The following is a 13,580-nucleotide window of genomic DNA, read 5'->3' on the forward strand; positions in this document are numbered from 1 at the left end:
GCATCAAGTAAACAGAACTTCAGGAAATAAAGGAATTACAGGATTGAGTCACAGGCAGGTGACTCCTGGGAGAAAGCTCCTCAAGCAGACTTCTTTTCCTATTACTTGTACTCTAGTTTACACAGGAGGAAAGGGCCAAAAAGATATGATGGATTTGTTTCATTTTTTGTCAAAGATAACCTCCAGCTTATACATCTGAAAATGTAGAGTAGTAGAAAAAAATTGCCTTTAACAGTTTCATATTTAACACTCCATGCAATACATATAATGAAGAGTCATCAAATGACACATCCTCTCACCAGTCGTCTTTCAGCAGAAACTCAAACATGGCATTTCATTTTTGAGAAAATCAGTTATTCAGGAACACTTAAACTAGGATTCTGATAAATTGCACCCCCTCTTCTCAAGGAATACAGTGCTGCAGCTCATTAAAAACATGTGGCACATTTTTAAATTCTATAGTGACATATATAGATTATAATTCATCATCAGAATATTTTAGTTCTGTGAACTGATTTCTGATGAAAATGAATTATTATTAAAATACATAAAAAACATTAGAAAATTATGCAAATTCAATTATCAATTTAAAAAAATAAGTAATTTACAGAAGTAACAGAAATTGTATCTGTCACTGAAAAAATGATTTTTTGCATTATTTTATTTGAGAAAAAGTGAGTGATTAATCAAAAGGACAATATGTTGCAAAGCACACACAGCTGCATAGTTCTGTAGGATGCATCAGTTGTGTGCTTGTTGTGAGACCCTTATCTGCTTGCCTCATGGAGGGACCCTGCAGTTCCAATGGACTGAAAGGCAGTTTTGGCACAGACAGATAGCCTCAAATTAGGATGCAGCCCCAGGGCCATTGAGCAGAGTGAGTCAGGACACTCCAAAAGTGGCTAGTCAAATGGCACTTCATATCTTTGACCTCCTGACTTCTTCTATACATGTCCTCCCAACACTTGCTGTTTCTTGCAGAACCAAGGCAGCACCACTAACAACAGAGATAATCAGCCTCATCCTTTGAGAAAGATGTCCTTTACTGTGGTGGGATGAGGTGTGAAGTTTTATATCAACAAAAGAGTTGATCCACTGGTGGATTGTACAACTGGTGGCCTGTACGTTTGAGTGCTAATATGCGCAATTTTAATACATTTTTAAGATAAACTTTGAACCTAATGCAGATTTCTGCCAAAAAAAGCATGCATGAGAAGCATGTTTGTATCCTGGAGTCAACCTGGAGTGGGCTGATGTACTGTCCCCACTTAGACTCTTTTGAGTATCAAGAAGATATGGATGGGAACCGAGCATCCTACTCATTATTGCAGTGCTTTTCATATCTTACAGCTCAAATGTACACCCAGTTAGCATCTCCTGACATTTCACTTTCCTTTCTTTCTTTCATGTCCTTTCAGTCCCATCTTAGCCCTTCCTGTCATAATCATGGTAAGATGTAATATTTTTGTTCATACATGAACAAAACAGGTATATCACATAAAACATCAAAATGCACACCATTTCTAGTGACATCATTGTGAAAATTACTTTTTTGGTCACTATTGTATTTCCGCTCATTGAGCCAGCTCTGTCAACATCCTTATAAAATGCATTTTGTGATACCAAACATTAATGCAAATACTCTCTTGATCTCCTGACATTCAAGTAGCTGTTTGATGATGAGTGGTCAGTATTCTCTTTCAATAATAGGTATTGCTTTTGGCTTCTATTAATAAGTTTGATTTGTATGAATTTTGATGCTGAAATAGAGCCATATTTTATGTTAAAAAGCCTATTATTACATTAGAAGAAATATATGAGTCCTTGGGATAGAATTCTATTCCGAATAAAAGAAAACTTTGTCACAGTGAATGAATCAAGAAGAGTCATATGAAGAGATAAAGATGTCTGAAATGCCACCTTCAGCATTAGTTCAGAAAGAAACTTACTCCACAGGGCAAGATATTAATCAATACTTGGTTACCACGTCCCGATCTGTTAGTGCTTCAGACCTCCATGGAAAGTAATTGCAGTCCTTACTGTAATAAACAGGCTGCAAGATTAAGAAGCTAAATCCTAAAGGCAGTTCATGAAAAATTAATTTCATTCATCTTTAATTTTCATGTTCTAGGAAATCCGCTGACATGAGAACTTTTTCTGTTTCTCCTTTTCTGCTCCCTTTTCTCCCTTTTCCTCCCCATCTCACCCTGTATTTTTTGGATTTTGGTATTTCTGGGGGACATTTTGTTGTTTTTTGAGGGTATTTTTTAGTGTGTGTTTTTTGTTTTGGGTTTTTTTTGTTATCTTTTTGCTAGGAATTTATTCAGAGCTGCCAGGTCCAAGGGAAAAAAAAACAAACCACAGAACTCACCTTCTCCTGTCTTATAGTCACAACATAAGAACTGACTGATAGAGGAGCAACCACAATTACTTCAGTGTGAAAATAGATACAATTGAGGAGTTCTTTGCTGTCAGTTGCATTGCCAGACAGGATTACTACATCTTAAAAGAAAGGCATAAAATACAATTAGATGCTCAGTCCATTTTAAGGCAGGGAAAGTTAGTTGCCTATTGGAATATCATTCCTTTGAAAATTTCCCTCTATTTCGTCAGGAGAAGGATATTGTCTTTGATTTGTACTCGTAAAATGAGTCACAATACAGCAGAACAATAATTTGCCAAGACAATTGAGCAGATGTAGAAGCCAAAAATACCTGCTGGTTGCTAGGAAAAAAAAAAAAAAAAGAAAAAAAAACAAAAAAAAAAAACCCAAAAAAAGGCATAATGTTTCTATTAAACAAGTTTTGATAGAACAAAAAAGGTTTTGATAGAACAAACAAAATAACACATTTTCAAAAATAGTGATAAATATATTTCAAAGGAATGCCAAAACCCAACCAAACAGAAAAATCAGGTATAATATTTCTCTTGGAGGGTACCAATAATGTTTAGTCTTAAATAATCAATATTATTAATACTATGCATGAGTATCATAAGAGCCAAACATAATTATTTTTCATCATACACAACACACAGCTGCAACTGCACTCATGAAGGCTGAAAGGAAATAGATCAGATTCTGGCTGTGTTGCCTCCGTGTAAGGATGAGGAAGTATTTGCACCACCTGTTCTGCAAACATTTAAATATAGCTAAAATTTAAGCTGGGTGGGAAAGTGGAGAAAGGGAGAGCATGGAAGGGATAAAAAAGAAGCTCATATATAATTAAGGATTACAGCATGATGCTTACCTTTTTTACTGAAATTATAGTTGCTTACTAGCCACAGAAAGAAATGTACATTAGAACCAGACAGATTAAAACACTACCTAAGTCCTTTATTGCAAAGTGGCCACTGAAATAATTTTTCTGCCTACCAGGAGCATGGTTGTGATGGAAATCAGCCAACCAAGGAAAGCATGTTTGAAGAGAAATTAGTCCTAATTGTGTTCCACATAAAGGAGGGATTTTTTTTGTTGTTTTTCACACTTACCAAAAACTACTCTTATGGTAGTACAGCCTCAATAAACTGCATGTTCCCAACCAATTTTGTTTGGTTTTCACTCAAGGGGATTGTATTCTAGTATTTAGGTCTGAAGTCTGTTCTAGAAAATGCAGAACACAGATTAAGAAATTTTCTTCATTCTTGTATAAGGTTTGCAGGAATACATTTTCTAGGAATATGAGGTAGAACTGCCTACAACACTAAGGTCCAGATTTGCTAGGTTGCACACAAAGGTAGCAGCCAGATGCTTAAAATCTGATCATAGCAGAGGGAAGATTTCTTTGTCAATGGAAAATTTCAACTGTTCTGTTTCTATTAAAAATTTCAGCACTGTACATTTCCTGCAGAGGAATACCTGAACCCTGGGAAAAGATATAAATTATATATATGACATATATAGCATATATATGATATATATGTTAAATATCAACTGCTTTAAGAAGATAAAATTAATTTCTTTGCACATTCCTCCATTTTCCTGGAAAACAACCAAACAAGCAACAGCAAAAACAACAGTATAATTATGCCCAAAGCTCCATGTCATTCTACTTTCCTTTCTTTTATTGACTCTTCAAGCATTTTTTGTCTTGCCTTCATAACAAATCTGTTAATGCTTTGAATATAATGATTGAGACAGAGACTAAAATTATAAAGTGTCATATATTACTGATAAGAAGCAGTAAAAGAAAATACAGTAAGCACAATCAAAAGGAGAACCATAAGCTTCACAATGAAAAGTTAAAGGCATTTATGAAATTATGCCCATGAGGAGTGCACTGCTTTTGTTTAAAAGGGCAGATTTTCCTAGAAAAACTTGAACACCTGTCTGTTTATGCTTTACCACAACAAAATTATAACAATATTAATTTCTGAAGATTGTTTTATGATATAGACTTACTTTTATATTTATTTTCTCAATAGGTAACACGTTCTCAGTGAAGAACATTGTTTGCCTATATTTTCATTATTTTTTGAAAGTAGACTGTAGTTAAATACAAAGTGAGGAAAGAAAATCAAATAGAATATCTTTGTCTAGGACTGCTGTCAAACATTCCTAAATGACTATAAAAACCTCAGTTACATCACTGCATTTAAGAGATAAGTGGAAATATGTTCAATTTAACTGGTTGCACAGTCAGTGGTGGAGAAACAGTCACAAAATCTGCTTCTAAAGAGTGCTAGGTAGAAACAGATGCAATCATAAATACAGCATAGGTGGTATTCTACTGGTCTCTTTCTTTATTGTAAATTTTATAGGTCTCTGGTCATTCATGAGTATCCATTCACTGTTTTCATTGTGCTTGCAATAAGGAATAGCTTGTTCATATGTCATACTAAAAAGGTTAAAAGTTGTTGCATTCTGACACTTAATCTTTTAAAATATTTTCATTTTCTGTTTATTTTCACATATTTGCAAATGTATTTTTTTTGTATTTTTCTGTTTTTTCACTGTTAGGAACATGCGACACTTGTTTGTTCTTGAGCTAAAAGAGAATAAGTATATATTCTATTGAAAAAAGTGGTTCACCCACACTTTCATTGAGGCTCATGGAAAAAATTCTGAATTAGGCACAAAGGTAGGCTTTGGTTTTCACATGTGCAAGTGGCCTTGCTTCATGCAACATGCACAAAGCCTTTTGTCAGACAAATTATATCACTTGGAAATTGCCTGTTTCTTGTGGTCTTCTGACTATTCTGACATCTTGAAATTGCGCTTTTCACTGTCACCCCCAAGACTATCCTGCTCAGCAATCCCACTGTTTAAGCCCTACTGTTCCATTAACTACTCTCTTGTCCTAAATGACCATATCCCATGGTTGTTATAGATGTTTGATAAAATCTTAGTTTAATGAAAATGCCAGTCAAGGCCCATGCCAATACATCTGGAATAGTGTGAGATGAAGCATCAGATAGGGTCACATCCTCACAATTACTGCAGAAGTGAGTATGATAAATTCAGTGATTACTTATACCAGATGAGTTGTTAATGTTGATTGTGTCTTTCCTGTAGTTTCTAGCCTTCCTTCAAAATAAGTCTGAACAATCAGGGTTAATTTTCAGTTGTGTTCAGTGGCTTAGACTACATATTGCTGTTATGTAAATATGTAAATGACATGTAAATGAGGAGTTCTCATCAGTTTGACCTCCAGAAGCAATAGCACTGGAAATAATATCTTATGCTGTAGGCAGAAGTGGTGGGACCTCAATTCATTTTTGCTGTAACAATTGTACATTGTTTACTCACAAGAACTCATGTTGCTTACATGTTGATTACATCCATTTCAGCCCACATATATTGAAATTATAAATTTCCACCTCACTGGAAAAATGTCACTGCTATTGTTTTCAGCATATTTCTTCAACTTCCATTAAAGTTTGCTGTCTTTAGTCAAATGTCAAATGTAGTATTGTAATAGCAAGCCTACATTCATGTGGTGTTTGTATACTCTAAGGCCTGTAGATTCCTCTGCACATACAGACCCATGAACAATGTATTTAAGTGTCTTAAAATTTACCCAGATGTCTTGCTTGCATCTGAATTAAAAAGACATTGAAACCTTTCTGATAACAATATTAGTACTCAATTTATGCTTGAACCTGAAAATGTTGTCAGTAGTGAATAACATACATTTACTGATCAATCACCACAGTAATGGAGTTTATAATGTAGCCAGGGCTATAAGTCAAACTGTTTTATTATATATTTACAGTGGGACCTAATTCCTCTGCTTACATGGTAGAAAATCATATTTATAATTTGTGGTTTGGCTGAAGCACTTTGCTTTTGTGCTTATTGATGTACTGAACTGCAAACCTGAATTATTCTCAAGATACTCGATAAAACATAATAAATATACCTAAGGCACCTTTGCATTTATAGGGAAAAGTTTTACTTTGTAGGTGATGGTGAATTGTGTAACTCCTGAGTAAATATGGTGACAGGTGTTTCTATTTATTTATTTTTCTGGATGTTTTGCTCTTGGACTATGATGAGATCTTTCTAACTTTACCTTACTTCTGGATAGGAACATTTACCATGATTTTGTCCATCTACCATAGACTCATGTCTATTACACAGACTCACATTAAAGACTTGACAGGAATTACTGACACAAAGTTCATATTCTCAGTCCATGTAGAGTTATCTAAAATTATTTGGCATTCTTAAATATTTTATTTTAGGAGTAGATAATTCCCATATTCATCACTGGTGCTGGGAAAGTATGCTAAAGTTAGTTTTTGGTGCACTTCAAAGATGAATCTTTGATGACATAAAAAGAGAAAAGGCTTAGCTGAAGTTGTTTTTCAAGTCTCCAATTAAATGCTGTTGGAGATTGTCATCTCTGGGTGTACACATGAGAAATAAAAGACTTGACATCATTCTTCCATGTAACTTCACCACTATGAATCCAAAGAACAGCCTTGCAACCTTCTCTTAAATGATATTTGTAATACTAGCAAAAATCCACACTCCACACATTCAAACCCAAAAGTATTTGGCTGTATTATAATTTTTCTAGTCTTGACTCCTAACAAGAATATATTTCTTCTGTTAGAGTGAACTATAAGAATTGCATAAAATAATGAGATCTGAAAGTAGAGTAGGTGTTTCCTGCTGTGAAAAATCACCATGCAGTACATCCCTCTGCTGTTCCTCTCTCTGGAGAGGCATGGTGGTGGCTCTCCAAAGGCAAACTCTGAGAGATGAATTTTGGTGTCTCAAGAGACGTTGCATGGCACAAAGAAAGAGATGCTCTAACATCTGTGTGCATCTGAGGCACACTGTGAGGCTAATGAAGTTAGATGCATTAATCCTTCAATGTCTTAGGAAAAAACAAGAGAATATAGGAAAAATGCAAAAAGGTATGAAAAATGCCCATTTTATCCTTTAGTCTGTATTAACATATAAAAGAAACAATTAACATTATTACAAGAGCTTGGAAATGGAAAAGTCAAACACGGCACAAGGTTTTATCTTTATTGCCAAAAGTCTATATTTTATGGAATAGAGCAATTCATGTGGAAAAGTGTCATATCTGACCATAATTTCAGGAAAAGTGGAATTAGATTTGCATGTGTTTATGCACATTTTAAAAAAATTATTTCTCTGGAAAAGAGAACACTATATTACATTCTTTCAAAGACAAAAAGTCCAAACAATATTGCATGTTATCTTTGAATCACAGAATCACAGAATATTCTGAGTTGTCAAGAATCATTGAGTTCAACTTTTAAGTGAATGTCCCATACTGTAATGCCACATAATTTTAGCTTGTGGCTTAAAATAAATTAAGTATTTTTAAACAAATTACTTATTTGAAAAGAAAAATAAAATTTACAAACAATATGTTAGAATTTTCTCATTTTGACTTATTCTATCTTATTGAAAGTCTCCATAAGGAAACAAAAATTTAAAGAAAGAATAAAAGCTACTTTATTCTCACAGTTGACTGTGAAAAAATAATACTCTTGCAGAGCACTCACAGGGACAGGGGTCATTTGTATAAACAATAACACAGTACAATGTAAACAAAAAATAAATATAAAGGAGTCCATTTCAGACTCCAATTAACACTACATTTCATATTTATTGGAGATCATCAATACTAAAAATACTAAAAAATTAAATCCAAGTTGCGCAAATCCCTGTTTCTACCCCTGCATATCTGAGAGATTGCAGTGAACATGCAGGGGACAAACCTGGTAACTTGACCTATGTAAAATGTACAATTCCACTAAAGTTTTGCAGATGTATATTTAACGTAAGCATTGTCCTGCTTAATATTCCTTTAGCATTTTCATAATTAGAGTCTTTAAAACTTAAAATGTGCTTATTTGGAAGCACTTGCAAGAATTTTGACTTTCCCTTAGTTTCTTGTAGTTAGCTTGCAATATCATTTTATATGAAAGACATTTTATCTCTGCCTCATATAACTGTGTGATGAAACCTATCACTTTTTATTTATAAAGACACAGATTTGTCTTCTCTTAGGTTTTAGCTATCAAACACAGTTTTCTCTTGTGTCTATTTTTCAGTACCTTCAGAATCCAACAACACAAACCTTCAGACCTTTCAAAGTGTATTCATTTTCCCAAAAAAGATACTTTCCCACAGTGTCTTAACTGATTTCATCAAAGTGTCTCTGATGAGTTACTTCTGCTGAATGAATGTCATGGTGGAGAGGACCTCAATGGACAGCTCAGTCGCTTCATTGAATCCATTTTGATTACCATATGAAATGTCAACTAATTTCAAGACTTTGGTTTGCAATCACTGATCATCCATGTCAGAAAGCCTTAATTTAGCTTTTATTTCAGCTATTTTACTTAAAACTAGACCAGCCAGATTCCACTCATTACACAGGATGAGACATCTGCACAAGTCTTAAATTTCAGTTGTTTTTCTTCAAGAGTTCCAGAACTGAGGCAAAGAGATCCAATTAAACTGTGTCACCACTGTAGCACAAGAGTAACCAGAGCTTGCAGTTCAGGCTGTTTCTGAATTCAGGGAACTTTGCTCATGTATCTGAAAGACATTACACCTCTCAAAAACAATCTATGTAGTACTGAAGTCCTCAGGAAATGCTGCACTTAAAAGTCCAGCTCTTTGATCCACATGTGAAAGGTAAAGTGTCCTTTCCAATGCGAGAAGACTAATGCTTGATCTTTACATGGACATTACTACTTGAATGGTGGTAGTCCTGTAAATGAGGCACTAAACATGCATATTACTTTGGGGCAGTATATTCCCATTGTATCTGAGAGCCACCATGGCATATTGAGGATCAAGCACACTATAAGTGTCATTAATGCCTCACCTTTCAATAAATAGAATACCTCTATTCACCAATGCTCTGTAGTTTCATATGGCTCAGAGGCACTTAGTGCACTAGTTCATTTACTTATTCCTATTCTTTATTCTGATGTAATCCAAATTTCCTAGAACACAGTTTAAAAACCTTCTGATGAGTTGTATTTTAAAATGAAACATGTGGGGGTACACCACATGTTGGGGAACAACACATACATTATACTGGAAAGTATGTGCTGCTAATTCATAGAATCATAGAATGGATTGGGCTGGAAGGGATCTTGAAGATCATCAATTACCAACACCTATTGTCATGGGCACTTGACTAAGTTACTCGAAGCCCCATCTAGCCTGGCCTTGAACTCTTCCAGGGATGAGGCATCCACAACATCTTTGTTCTAGTGCCTCACCACCCTCACAGCAAAGAATTCCTCCTAATATCTAACCTAAACCTGCTGTCTTTCAGTTTGAACCAATTCTCATTTTTCCTGTCAGTACGTCTTCTTGCAGTATTTCACTCCCATATAAATATTCTTAATGATAAAAAAAGGTTTAAACTTTATATTTCCCCTAAACTTGTCTTTTAATCTTTTACTCACAGAAAGAAAAAAATTGACTACATTTCTGAGGATCATACTCTCCCTTAGAATAAATCATAACAGTTCTGTTGCTTTAAATTAAGCTATACAGTTTATACTACATGAAGAGCTATGGACACATTAAAAAGCTCCAAAGAAAACAGCTTCAGAGCAATGCTGAAAATACTCAAGAAAATTCAGAAGTAGAAAGAGATATTAATCTGTCAGTAAACAGTTGTGTTTTAGGAGAAAAGTTATTGTGTGTTCCATTTCATTGAAAATATACCTGTTCCAAATTTCTCTTATATTCAGCATCATAGCAAACACAAAGTTGTTTTTATTTTTGTTTTGTATGGTGGTTTTTGTTTTGTTTTTCTTTGTTTGGTTTTTGTTTTAGGTTTAGGGTTTGTTTTTTTTTTTTTTTTTTAATGTGTAGATTCTACTTTTCTCTAAATAAACAAAAGGATTGGAGAAAGACTTTTGGGTATCATTCTATTTAAAAGAAGTGTGGATAAGAAGAGAGTAAATAGAAAGAATTCTCTTCCTTTTACCAGAACTGATTTAATTTGCAAGAAACTAAATTCAGATTCAGTTAATTGTCTGTATAACAACCATTAACAATTTCATTTCAGACGCATATTAGGACCTTAGCTATCATGAAATTTGCTGTTGGACCACTTGTCTATTATTCTTTATCAAAAACTGGACCAAATTTTTCTCCAACCTAGGAGGTAAAGCCTAAATAATGAAAACTCCAAGGGCCAAAAGAAATTCTGTTTTAAGGGTTGATTTTCTTCTTGTTTGGGGTCCCAAATACTATAAGCCAACTGAGGGGTGGAAACTGACTCCTACAAAAAAGAATTACCTGCTGTGAGGGTAGACACTTTTCTGTTGTTCTTTGCTAAAGTGAGAGTAATCCATGACTACAAGATACATTTGATGTCAGTTTGTACACTTAATGATCAAACAACCCTGAATAATAGCAGCTAAAAAACAACAAGGACACCACAATACCTGTGGTTGTGACATAAGAAAATCAAATACGTATTTAGGCATACTGAGCCCAAATGACTAACATTGAACTCTTTGGAGACCACCAGCTGTGATGACCTAATCAGAAAGTGGCTTTTATACTTTGGTGCTATGAAATTCCATATTGTGTTTTCTGATTTCAATATGAAATACAATTAACTAAATTAATTAACTAAAAGTAATTACCTTCTCCCTTATCACTGGTTTATAACATTTCTAGCTTCTAACAATTAGTATCTTGCTTGCCACAAGTAATAATAGAGATTTTCCAGGATAATTTTGGAATCAAGCTATACCTTTAAAGCCAAATATCTTTAATTACAATAACTCTGGGCTTAAGCAAATTTAAATAGAATTTCTGAAGGTCAATTTTGGCCACCAAATTCTTTTCAGCTTACAATAATATAGACTTTGTGGTCCACAGTGGCTAGAGTAACTGGCATTGAGAACAAAATTAAAAGTGCATTTAGATTTACAAATTGCTAAATTGATGTGTAAAATAACAAGTCATAGGTATCTCAAATTTAAACTGTTCTTCCTCTCAATAGAAGAACATATAGTCTTCCCATATTTGCTAGGCTCTAAAAATCTTTTTCTTTGCAGTTGCTAATTCTTGCATTCTCAAAAGGTATCCTGAAAATAAGTTCATGGCTGTTTAGTTTCCTGTTCCATATTTAGTACCTTTTCTATCATTCTATTAATTTTTGTCTATATACCATTTGAGAATTAAAGTGTTGTATAACTTAGTTCTCTAAAGGCACCTATTCTATTACATACAGAAATGGATTTTAAAAAAAATGTTTCATGAGATGTCTGGGAAGTTTTTTATTACTTCCCTCTAGTAGCAGGCATTTTCAATTCCATTAAATCACAGGTGTAAGCTTAATTAATAGTTATTCTACACTGAATTTTAGCAGTCATTTCTTGAATCATGATACAAATATAAAATGAGAAATCATACAAACAGATGTATTTGTTAATTTAATTTTAATTTTTAAGTGGTAAAGATTGTATGTTCACTATGACTCCATATACTTAGGTGTTATAGAAAGGATGTTTTGTCTGTGAAACCATAGGCGTGGGAAAAATATGACATTCATTTACTAGATAGTTGTCTTCTTGTCTTTGGGGTTTGGACTAGATGATTGCCAGAGGAACCTTCCAACCCTAACTATTCTGTGAATCTCCTACTTGTGTTGATTAGTTCATTATTAAGAGACAGCAATTGAAAGCATTAAACAAGCCACATACCTTCTAAGAACATAACATTCATGGAGCCACCACAGTGTAATGGTTCCATAAGTGACTCACTAAGTGAAGACATTGGGAATCACACTCTGAAGCTGGCATATTTTAATTTCATATTTATATGGATACATATAGAAAAAACTGTCCAATTATTTAGTTCTGTTTAAGAAGTTAGACTTATTTTACAAAATTGATTGAAAAATATTAAGTCATCCAGTAACTTACGAACTCAATGGACTCTATGTAAGTAGTAGTAGAAGTATCTAAATACTTTGAGAATGAGAAAATGGCAAGTGATTTTACTTAATTGTTCTTAACTATAACTTTCACCCTATGACATTAAACATAAGCTCTTTTTGAAAATAGTCATTAACCTTTTGCATGATATATAACTAGCTTTATCACTCCGGAAAAAAATTTCACTTTGAGTTCTGAAAAGAAGATCCACTGGGAGACACACAAATGGTAAACCACACTGAAGGACACAAAAAGGCCCATAAAACATCAGTAGGGTTATAAAGGTCTATGGATTTTAATTGCTGTGTGCCATTGGGCCTTTACAAAGCAATCAAGCAGGCAATCTCTGAAGACAACCCTGCCATAATACATTTAACAATAGAGTTCTCGCCCCATCAGCAGACTAGGGTTTATGAAGGTCCCAATTGCAATTAATGACCTTGTATATTGAGAGAAAAAGACAAAATTACTTAAATTAACTACCCTTTTTGGATATATATCTCAGGTATCAGAAAGTGTAACTTCAGACAAAGTTTTGATTGTTTATAGACAAAAAATTTCTTAAAAGACTGATATTCTTGTCTATGTGGATTTTTAAAGTTACAGAAATCTGGATTTCTGCTGCTATATATGAATGTTCTCAAAAACAGAGTGTAATGCTAAACATGGTAGATTTTGGTTTGGGTGGCATGTTACAGAATTCTAACTATTCTAACAACTTCATTCTTCTCAAGAAGCTCAGAGATTCTATATTTCTTATACTGAGGTTGAATTAAAATTGTAAATGTACAATAGTATTAATAAACATGGTGGATTTTCTAATAATGTAGCTAGCTGCCTGTCCTAATGACTATACTTTTATTTTTGCTCTAGGACATCCAATTTTTTTCCTAGGCTTTAGCAGAACAATACCTTCATTATCTGTTTATCAGCTAAGTGATTCTCTGTATTAACTGAGGAATTTCCAAACTGATAGGTTTTACCATGCATCACAGCCACTTTTGGCTTTTGCATACTCTAGTAAGTGACTAAGTTTTTCTTTGCACATAACAGGAGACACCTATGCCTATAACAATCCCCTGTCCTTCCATGTGGCTCCGTGGGCATGTAATATTCCAAAACCATATTTTGAATCAGTCCATATGTTTACTCTTTTTCCTTCAGCAATCCCT

Source organism: Lonchura striata, chromosome Z (assembly GCF_046129695.1).
Source record: "Lonchura striata isolate bLonStr1 chromosome Z, bLonStr1.mat, whole genome shotgun sequence".
NCBI lineage: Eukaryota > Metazoa > Chordata > Aves > Passeriformes > Estrildidae > Lonchura > Lonchura striata.